At 29.9% G+C, this 10,733-nt stretch overlaps 1 pseudogene; it reads right to left on the reverse strand.

The window, feature by feature from the left end:
• Positions 1-3,667: 3,667 nt before the first annotated feature.
• Positions 3,668-5,307, reverse strand: LOC112083137 (annotated as a pseudogene).
• Between the last annotated feature and the right edge of the window lie 5,426 nt (positions 5,308-10,733).

Raw genomic sequence — 10,733 nt, forward strand, 5'->3', positions numbered from 1 at the left:
TCGACGCACGCGGCCCCACGGGAATAATCTTATACGGTTGATCTTACGGTGGATTTTTTTTGACGTCCTCCTACGTTTCTTCCTAACCGTTGGATCATTAAGTGGCCATTATTTCGACGTCGGCCGAAATCATTCCGCACAAACGGAATAAAGCCCATTTTTTATGGGCTGTGTCCGAATCATGTTTTAAGTCCATCAAAAATCTGTCGAAATTTTGTAATGGATTAATCAAACATAATTTTTTTTGGTCGCGGATGAATCAAATATAAAAGGTTAAAAACATATATAAAAAATTCAAAATTCTGAAAATTTATTCAAAAAAATATATATATAATATATATATAAAAATAATTCAATATTCTTGATAAATTATTCAAAAAAAGACATATAAATGTCGTCAAATAGTTCGTAAGATTAAATTTTAATCTCATATCCAGAACAATGTCTAGAAATACATAGTCCATAAATATTTCTTTTAGAAAAATCCTTATAGTTTCAAATCCATATAAAATCAATTCAAATTCTATTGAACAAATATAACTATCATCGTCTCAATTCATATAAAACCAATAATAAAAATCATCATTCTAATCCTACACTAATAAAAGTAGCTCTTTGAGGCTTTTGACAGTGTTTACGTAAGTCAAACAAAATCTTATATATAAAACTTGGCCAACTCTTTCTAGTTGAGTGACACATCAGCGCTGGAGAGAACGCCACCTGTCATCTTCAAATTTAATAAAATAATTAATTAATTATATTTAAAGCAAACACATTAAAACATATTAAAACACATTAAAAACATAAATAAATATTGATATATATTTATATTAGAATAAAATTCAAATTTAATTTAACTATATACAAACTTATAAATATTATATAATACAAGACTTTTTAAATGCATAATTCTAGTTTCTTTTTAAATGTTTTAAATTTAATTTATAAACTAAAAATATAATTAAATTTTAATGCAAGTGAAAAAAAATTATGAGACTAAATAAGTTAAAAATTTTCAAATAATCTTATATAAAAATTCAACTAATAAAATTATAAAACACAAATCATATTTAATAAACTATGAAAAAGATAAAAGTTATTAAAAATAATAGTAAAAAGAAAGATATCCACAAAAAAATGTCATCTATTGTTTTTTTTAAGTAATAAAAAAAGATAAAATCAGTAAAATATATATAACCAAAAAAAATCAAATATTAAATTAAAAAAAATTAACAAATATTATATTAGTACGATTTATAAGAATAAAAAGAATATAAAGATCGAAGAAAAAATGAAACTATTTAATACAACTGGTGTAAAGGAGATTACATATAATATATGATCAAGAAAAAATAAAAAAATATAAATATTTTAGACAAAAATACATTAATAATAAACTTAAAATTCAATACAAATTATTTAAAATATAAATTCAAACAAGATCTGCGCATACGCGCGGATTCTCTCCTAGTTGCTCTAAAAAGATGCCACATCAGCAATTTTAAAATGTTTTACCCTAAAAAAATGACATTAATGCTTAAACAATCTGTAGTTTTGGGATGTGTTAATAAAAAAAAAAAGCCCATTAACCAATGACACGCCAGCAATTCAATCCCATATCTCTCCACCCTATAACGGCCGACGATCGACCTTCCTCACCATTCATTTTATGTAATTTCACGTTTTAAATCAGGTCCATCAAAACATCAGTTAATCTTGCTTCCTCCTCTCTTTTGTGCAATCTCATTCTGGATTGATAAACGAGGATGGCCCTTTGCTCCGCCACTGAATTGAGAAGGTTAGACATAGCAATTTGTATCCAGTTTCTTCTATCTAACCTCCAATTCTCTAATCTGTTTTAGAAAATCTAAATTGGTATGACCAGAGAAGTCAAAGAATGTTTTGGAATGACTCAAAATAAAACCTCGAAGAGGTTTACAATGGAGTTCAAACCAGTTTACCCCAAAATACTGAGAAAGCCATGTCATCAAATGAGATCAACATCACGCATAGTAATCTCACGACACTATCTCTCCCCTTGTCCTCTCTTTTGCAATATGTAGCTAGATTACAAATATAACACCGCCTAAGTTCAATCCCGAACTGTGCTTAAGAATCTTATCTCAAATCCCTTTTGGAAGCGGCGGTATCTAAAGTCTAGCTAGAACGAGGATTCGTTTCCAGGTTTTGTAACTGTCCTTCTTCTCCGAACCATTTTAATAAATCTGATGTGGGTTTTTCAGTTACAAATTTAAGGCAAGTGTTGGAACGAATCCACTAAATAGGATGAACAGCTTCAAAGATGGCGAGGGAGAGGTAACCAGTTTCGACCCAGGATTATGAATTATCTTCTTCTCCACTTATTTTCCATGGCAACACCACCTAGGAAAGTTAAAGCGTGTCAACTATGACACTTACGTATATTAAATAAACATCATGTAAACATCATGATTTATAGAGACATTGTGATCTTCTTATATCGTATCTTTTGATTTGCTTGCTTGGCTCATTAAGATCCTATACTTTAGGTTAAAAAGAGAGAGAGCGTGTGGAATAGAGTGATGAAGTTATATGAGATGCTTTAAGCACAATATAATCTGCTTAGACATATACATACCTTTTGCTTCAATTGTCTATTTAAAATTATAATCTCACACACAGTTCTGAGAAATTAAGTGGTATAAAAGTAGATTTACAAAAATTTATTTATTTTTATTAGGAAGGATATTTATATGTATATTTAAGATAGTTTAGTGTCACTCTGTTCTTGTGAAAAAGAACATTTTACAATTTACAGAAGAGTACATAGTTTGTGAAAAAATGATTTGCAGGACACATCTTCCAGCTCTCTAAATTCAAAGAAACATTTTAACGATGTGATGATCTTTCTTAAAAGTAAACTATTAACTCTCTGTGTTTGCTTAGTATTATTTATTTTTATGTTTCATGCTGCTTGATCATACATCTAAAAATCACAGTGGTTTTATTGTGTTTACTGTGAACAGATTTATGGATTTTTGGAGAATACAATCATTATAAAGCTTTCATTAAATATAGCAAGCATTTCTACATTAGAGCTTATGAAGGTTTTTAGTGTCATGAATTTTGTTACAGCTCGCAAGAAAGCCATGATAGATTGTTGAAAGCTTCCAAAAATAAGTAAACAGATACTAAAAAAAGGTATCATACTCTTATTTGGTTTTTGGGTATCTTTTGGTTTCAGACATGGGAGTTTGGCGTAGATGCCTGCAGGAACAAAAAAAGAAAGAAAAAAAAAAGTTTTGGTGGAGGTGGAAACGGAGTCAACAAACTAGAAGCTGACATTTCCATGGCATGATGATTGTTGTATGATATACAACACAGTTGTCACAACAGCCATCAAACCATCGAATTATCATTGTAAATTTGTAAGCGGCATCAAACTTCACTTCTTATGACAATCAGTGGGAGCCGAAGATCAATTTTTGGTGACATTCACCATCCACAACATTAGGTGAAATTGAAGAGCATCTCTCTATATTAGAAAATTGAGGGATTTCTTCTTTGACGTTGGTTGAATGGAACGACAAAGCGGAAAGAGAAAAGAAAAATGAAATAAATAAAAAAGTTTTTATCAGCTTACGCCTTAGTGGAGTTCACTTTGATACAATATTGTCATTTTTTTTAATCAACAATGCCTGAAAAAGAAAACCATAGTGACAAAAAAATGGATTGACATATTACTTAGAAAAGAATGAAAATAGTCACCTTTTTCATAAAACAAATACAATAATAAAGACTAATGGGTCGTGCTGTCGTGGTCCTGACATCAAATGGCCAATACATTTTGAGGATAGTAATGCTAAATCATGGAGTTCATGGTAACATAATATGCAGTATATATATATAATATATATATATATATATTCTTCTATATAAATTAATAACAATAACAATTAAAATTGCAAAATTTCTGCTCGATATGATTATTGGTATTTGTGATTACATATAGGATTAAGAAAAAAATTTCTGCATGTAGCATGTGACAATCCCTAGTAAATTTAAAAAAACAAAGATAACAAAATTTAAAACATAATTAGATTTTAACCTCGTGCGTCCGCACGAGAATTTTTTATTTTTTATTTCTAATATAATTTGTATTTATTTATTTGTTTAGATATAAATTGTTTTTATTATTTATTTATTTTCTTAAATCAAGAATATTCATTTTTCAATTTTTCAAATATAAAAAATAATAAGAATGAGATATGTTAAGTTTTTCATCATCTTGGTGTCGAACTAGTTTTTTGCACGACATTTTGTTATCCTGTTTTAACTTTAAATAGTATAGATTTGTATATTAGTAGAATAAAAATATGATTTAATTAAGTATATTTCGATCTAATGTTAATTATAAATTTTGTTATTATGTGATTTTAATTATGTAAATTTAATTATGTTATTTTAATTATGTGAATTTACATATAAATAATTTATATATCTATAAATTAGCTAATATATCCGTTTAGTTGCCTTAAATAATTTTTTAATATCTTACATGTTTTAAAAAACTAACTTGTATAAGAATGTAATTATAAATGCATAAATGCTAATTTTCAAAATTAAATATTAATATAAAATAAATGTTTTAAATTAGTTGTCACCTATATTTAAGGAGAATCTAAAAATATCTAAATTAATACCTATTTTTGGAGTTAAATATAAATATAATATAAAATAAAATAATTTTTAAAAAATTTTGGGAGTGTTTGGAAGCAAGTACTAAAAATGCTTCTGTTTTAATATAATAGATTTTCTTCTATTCTTTGCAACAAACTCATTAACCAAGTTTTCAAAGTCAACACTTTTAACTAACTTCCTTTTGATAGACAAGATAGCCAAGTTACTCAATCCTCCTACGACATACTCGAATGAAGATAAAATTTTATCAATTTCAATTTTGAAAAACTTCTTTCAACAGATGCAATTAAAACTGGAATTATTAGTAATCCATGAGTTTGGATACATATCATCAACAATCTTCAAAAAGTCTAACACTTCAATGGGCCTTTTAGTAAAACCTGGTATAGCTTTTCTTAACATTTTAAATTCATAAAAGAGATCATTACTAACAACAGCTGAATGTTTCCCATGTGTTAGTCAATCTTCAAGTTTTGTACAAGAAATCATGAAAGTGTCATCACTCGCTGACCGCAATTTCTTCAAATCAAACAAAAAGCCAAATATTTGTTCATACCTCTGAAATTGTTCAAATCTCATTTTAAGCGAGTAAAGTGTTTGATCCATAATTTAGATGAAATAATCAACTCTAAAGCTCTCCTCTGGTGATAATATCACATTTCCTTCATCTTTCTGAGATTCTTTACCATAATGCTGTTTTCTTCTAATGATCTGTTTTGCTTTTTTTGAAATTACAGCCTCAATCTCCATAGAATCTACAAACTTTGTAGCTTCCAACTTTTCTTGATTGTAACCTGAATCGCTGTAGTTTTCAAAATAAGAAACCATCCCCTTCAATTGTGAGATAGATTATCAATATCAATGTCTTCTGATTGCAAAATCTTACTGACAATGTTCACAACAAAAAGAAGATTTTACCAAATGACCATGGAAACCAGGAACTCAAAACTTCTAATTCCATGTGTTTCACTTGTTGCAAGACACTCAGCATCGATCTGCTCTTACAGATCATCACTATTCTCAAAAATGTAAACTAAAGCCTCCATAAGTTTAGGAGTTTGAAATCATATTGCCTTAACACTTTCAACATGACGTTTCCATCAAGTCTGAGACAAAAGTTTGAGTGTTAGCCCTTCCACCCTATCTTCTAAATATTTTTCACCGCTTATTAGAAGCTGCAAAGAAGCAATAAGTTTGTTGAATAATTCCAAAAAACGAATTTGCCTTTGAAGAAGTGTTTGCCATATCACAAAAAGCAAGATTAAGACTATGACAACCACAAGGTGTATAAAGGACCTTGGATTAATTTCAAGTAATATTGTTTTCACTCCTTTGTGTTTTTCCTTCATATTAGAGCCATTATCGTAGTCTTGCCCCTTCACATCATTTTCTTTCAAATCAAAAGAAACCAACACATCTTGAAGTTCACAAAAAGTCTTTCTCCAGTATTATCATCAATTTTCAAGAATGTTAAGAAAAATTCTTCAACCTTAGGTGAAATGGCTGAAACGTCGCCACACCGAATGACAACAGCCATTTTTTCATGATGTCTATCTGGAGTACAATCAAGAATGCCAAAAAAAAAATTTGCACCCTGAATTTTCTTGATAATCGTAGCTTTAATCTCATTAGCTAACAAAGCAATCAACTCATTTTGAATTTCGTTGCTGAGATAATGATAACGAATTTCACATTCTTTAAACCTTCTAAGATGCTCAATCATCACAGGATCTAAATCAACAAACATCTCGATAAAACTTTAAAAGTTTCGATATCTTCTATAATATTTTTATTGCTTCCACAAAATGCTCGATTTTGTTTAGCAAGTGTCTTGACAACAGAAATTATTCTAAGTAACACCTGCCTCCAATGAATTCTCTTTTTATTTATTTCATCTTGAGGATACTTATCAATTATCTGATTTTTCTGTAACGTAAGTTCTAATTCCACCCATTGCTTCATGCACATAATGTGTTCCCGACCAGATTCATGCTCTCTAAGCCTTTTCAAAATATTTATTCGATCGCTGAACCTTGTAGATACCAGTTGACCATTATCATGATCATTGAACAACTTGCAACGAAAACAAAAAATTATTTCCAATGTTTTTGAGTAAACTAGCCAACACCAATCTTATTTTCTTCCATCACACATTTATCTTGTGTAATAAATATGTGAGAAATGCCTCTTAACTCTGTCTTTTGGAAATTTATAATCAATCAATAGACTTTTTGCCGGTCCTTGGACAACCATAAAATCTCTCCATTCATTCCATTTTTTCCTTATGCCAGTTTCCAAGATCATACACATCCAAAACTGCACAATGAACCATTGTATCATCACTACAAGAAAATAGCCATATTGCAATGACTATTACATGTTGCAATATGGCAAGATATTGTTGCAAACATATAATTTGCAATATAATTGCGACAAATTTATAATGTTGCTGTTTGTGTCTTGCAAATTTATATTTGTTGCACAAAACGTTGTCAGTTTTCCAATGAATTGATTTATTACTATATTTGTGGTATTAATGCAACAATATTTTTACTGCAAATTTGTCGTATTAATGCTACAAAACAGGCATAGCAAATGCTATTGCAGATTTGCAATGAACTTATTTCTTGCTACTTTTGTGATATTCACGCAACAAAATTTTTAAAGTAAATTTGTGATAAAATTACAACATGCATTTGCAACCTTAATTTATCATCAATATTTGCGACATGAAAATGTATAACAAACATTGTTACAACTTTGCAAGAAATATATTTATACTTGCATTGTAAATATTGTTAAAGATCTGCAAGGAATATTTTCTAAATTGCATTGCAAAAATTATCACCTCATATGCAATTTGTAATTCATTGCAATATCAAGATACTATATTTTAAGAATTCTATTGCGAGTTCATTATATTTCATTTTGCAACACTAATCGTCATAGTAAAGTAAAAAAAACAATTTTATTAAATAATCATAAATTTTGCAAAATCCAACAATGCTTAAAATAAAAAAGAGTAAAAATAAACCTAACGATAAAAAAAACAAATAAGCTAATAAAAAACTAGAAATTTTAAATAAAACTAAAATATCCAACTAAACACTTAGTTGTTCACACCATTCAATAAAATCTGACTGTATCTTTGATATGCGATTAAGTAAAAGATTTATTAGGATATTCTCTAAAAAAGTGTGGTAAAAAATTTGACAAAAAAGAAAATGTGATAAATTAAAAAAAAGCGGGAATCGATTTCTATTTAGTAGCGGGAACAAAAAGAATCAAAATTTTACACAAACTAAATAACTATTATATATAGAAAATCAGATTAGTTTTTTTTTGTTTTGATTTTCTTATACCAAGTTGTTATCTCCAGATGTTACAAACTAGTTAAGTAAGATTTGGTGTCGGTCAAACATATCTAATTAAGTTGTTCAGCCATGATTTCTGATTTAGCCATAAGGTAAGAAAAAAATTTAATATTTAAGAGGAAAAAAAGAATAGATATATTATTATAAAAATAAAACGAAACAGAATATTATTTGGATTATCATGAAAGTTACATTTGACACCTAGTGACTTCATTGTATGACAAAACTTTCCACTAAGCACTGTAATCATGTGTTTTCTCTATATTATTCCATATAGAAAACCACTAAACTCTATCTTTCTTTAAAAAGCTACATTTGACACCTAGTAACTTCAGTTTACTACGTAAGCCTCCTCCTTTAATGTCCATGCAACAAATTACCAGCAAACCGGAAATTGGCTTTTTCACCTGAACTATGAAAAAATGTTAAATTCATTCCCGACTTTATATCGGGGGCTTAAACATAATTCAACTTATTAATTATTTGAAATTCGTACTTCAACTTTTCATTTTGTGCTAAAATATACTTGAGGCCAAACAATGTTAAATAACCATCAAGTCTTATCCACGTGGTTGACACATCAGAAACAATGTCATTTAGATTCTTAAATACTTAGTCATTTGTACGCACTAAACGACATCGTTTGAGATTAAGCTACACTATTTTTTATCTTTTTTTTTAAGTGTCTTTTCTCTTTTCTTCTACCTATCTCACACAGACACATCATTTGGGGATTTTTTCTGGGTTCGTGAGTCTTTGAAACATAAACATTACAACACAAGAACAGATAATTTAAAAAATCAAAGAAATAAGTGTGCAGGAAAATGTGCATAAAATAATATAATGAAGTTAACAAAATATGCCGTAACCACAAAACTGGTAGATTTGGGATATTTTTACGGATTGTTACATTTCACAGAGAGCAATTAGCACACTCAGAATGAGAAAAACATTCATTTAAACAATACCAAACACTTGTATGGACTCTTTACAATCTAGTAGGAAGAATTCTTACCTGACCCACCAAATTTGCAAATTCTTTAATCAGTCCTTGACTTTCATTTTCTCTCTTCATCATCCTCTTGTTGCAAGATCCCAAATTTGCAGATGCTGTCCATTGTTTCTCTTGTCCATCGCAGGAACGAAAACGAATTTCGTTGGTCTATTGTTGCCACTCGAATTCACAGAACTGCCATTACCAGCATAGGAGTTAGGGTTTGTTTCCGATCTTCATCCCGGAGATCTGCTTACACTTCTACTACCACTTTCTCTCTCCCTACTTCCCATCGATATCTCTTCGAATCCACCCTTTCTCTGCTCAGCGTTCGTCTTCTCTGTTCTCGAGGTAAATCTCCGCCACGGTGATGGTGTCGTTGCCTATGACTCCGCCACTCAGCTTCTTCTTCTCCGCCGTCTTCCGCACCTACCGTCTTCCGCATCTGCCTCCTCCGCATCACCGTCACGACTCCTATGGTTCTGGTCAGAATCGAAGCTCTTTTTAGATCCAAAATAACTCTTGGTTTTTCCGGCAGCGGAATTGCTCCAGCTCAGCCTCCCGCACTGGATCAATATAGTATCCACTGGATTTAGAAAAACAAAACAAAACGACATAGTTTGATCCTGAATCAGATCATTTTGTGCGTATAAACGACTCAGTTTTTCAGAATTTAAGATGATATCATTACTGACATGTCAGCCACGTAGATAAGACTTGACTGCTCTTTAACTCTGTTTGGTCTCATGTATGTTTTAGCACAAAATTAAGACTTTATGTATAAAATTAATAAGTTGAAGCATGTTTAAGCACCCAATATAAATTTGGGAATGAATTTAACATTTTTTCATAGTTCAGGTTGAAAAAAGCCAATTTTCCCCAGCAAACCTATTTCAGAAAATTTTTTAATAGAAAAACATAACAGTATATGCTATACTATCTTTCAATCAAAAGCTTTCATTCAGAAAAGAAATAATTTTCAATATTATTTATATTATCTGCTTATGAAAACTTATGCATGCAAAGGTAAACAATTTCAAAATTCATGTAGCAAAAATAAATAATATTTCTACAATAAATAATATTAAAAATATCTTAGTTCGATTACTAACCGAGTCGCGGGTTTATCAGATTTTTGTCGGTTTATAACAATTTTTTATGATTACACTAACAAGGAATGAAAGCCCATTGCTAATTAATTAGTTTGAGTAAGTATTATTATAAGAAGAAACGATCTTCAGAATTATAAAAATAAACGAAAAAATCCAGTATCGACCAAATCCAAATTTAAAAAAGAAGATGAGTATCTAAGATAAGCTTAAGACAAATCTTAAAAACCAGTTGACAAAAAAAGAAGAAAAATCTTTAAAAACAACATCAACTTGAATCATCTTCTTCGGTTGTTTCAGAATCTTCGCATGCATCATCAGGATCTGAATCTACTTCTTCATCAACACCATCATCGAGGCTCACAAACTCTCCTTGCTCATCAGCTAAACTATCAACCATTATAAATGGTTCAGCCTCAACTATTACATTATTATTCTCATGTTGCAAAGGACTAGGATCCACTTCTTCACTGGATATAATTTTTCCTCTTGGTTGTATCTTCACTGCAGCATACCACTCATTCTTCCTTTTGCTTAGCCGAGGATATGGTACAAAACATAGCTGGTCAGCTTGGC

This window comes from Eutrema salsugineum, unplaced genomic scaffold (assembly GCF_000478725.1).
Source record: "Eutrema salsugineum unplaced genomic scaffold, Eutsalg1_0 scaffold_7, whole genome shotgun sequence".
In the NCBI taxonomy this organism is placed as follows: Eukaryota; Viridiplantae; Streptophyta; class Magnoliopsida; order Brassicales; family Brassicaceae; genus Eutrema; species Eutrema salsugineum.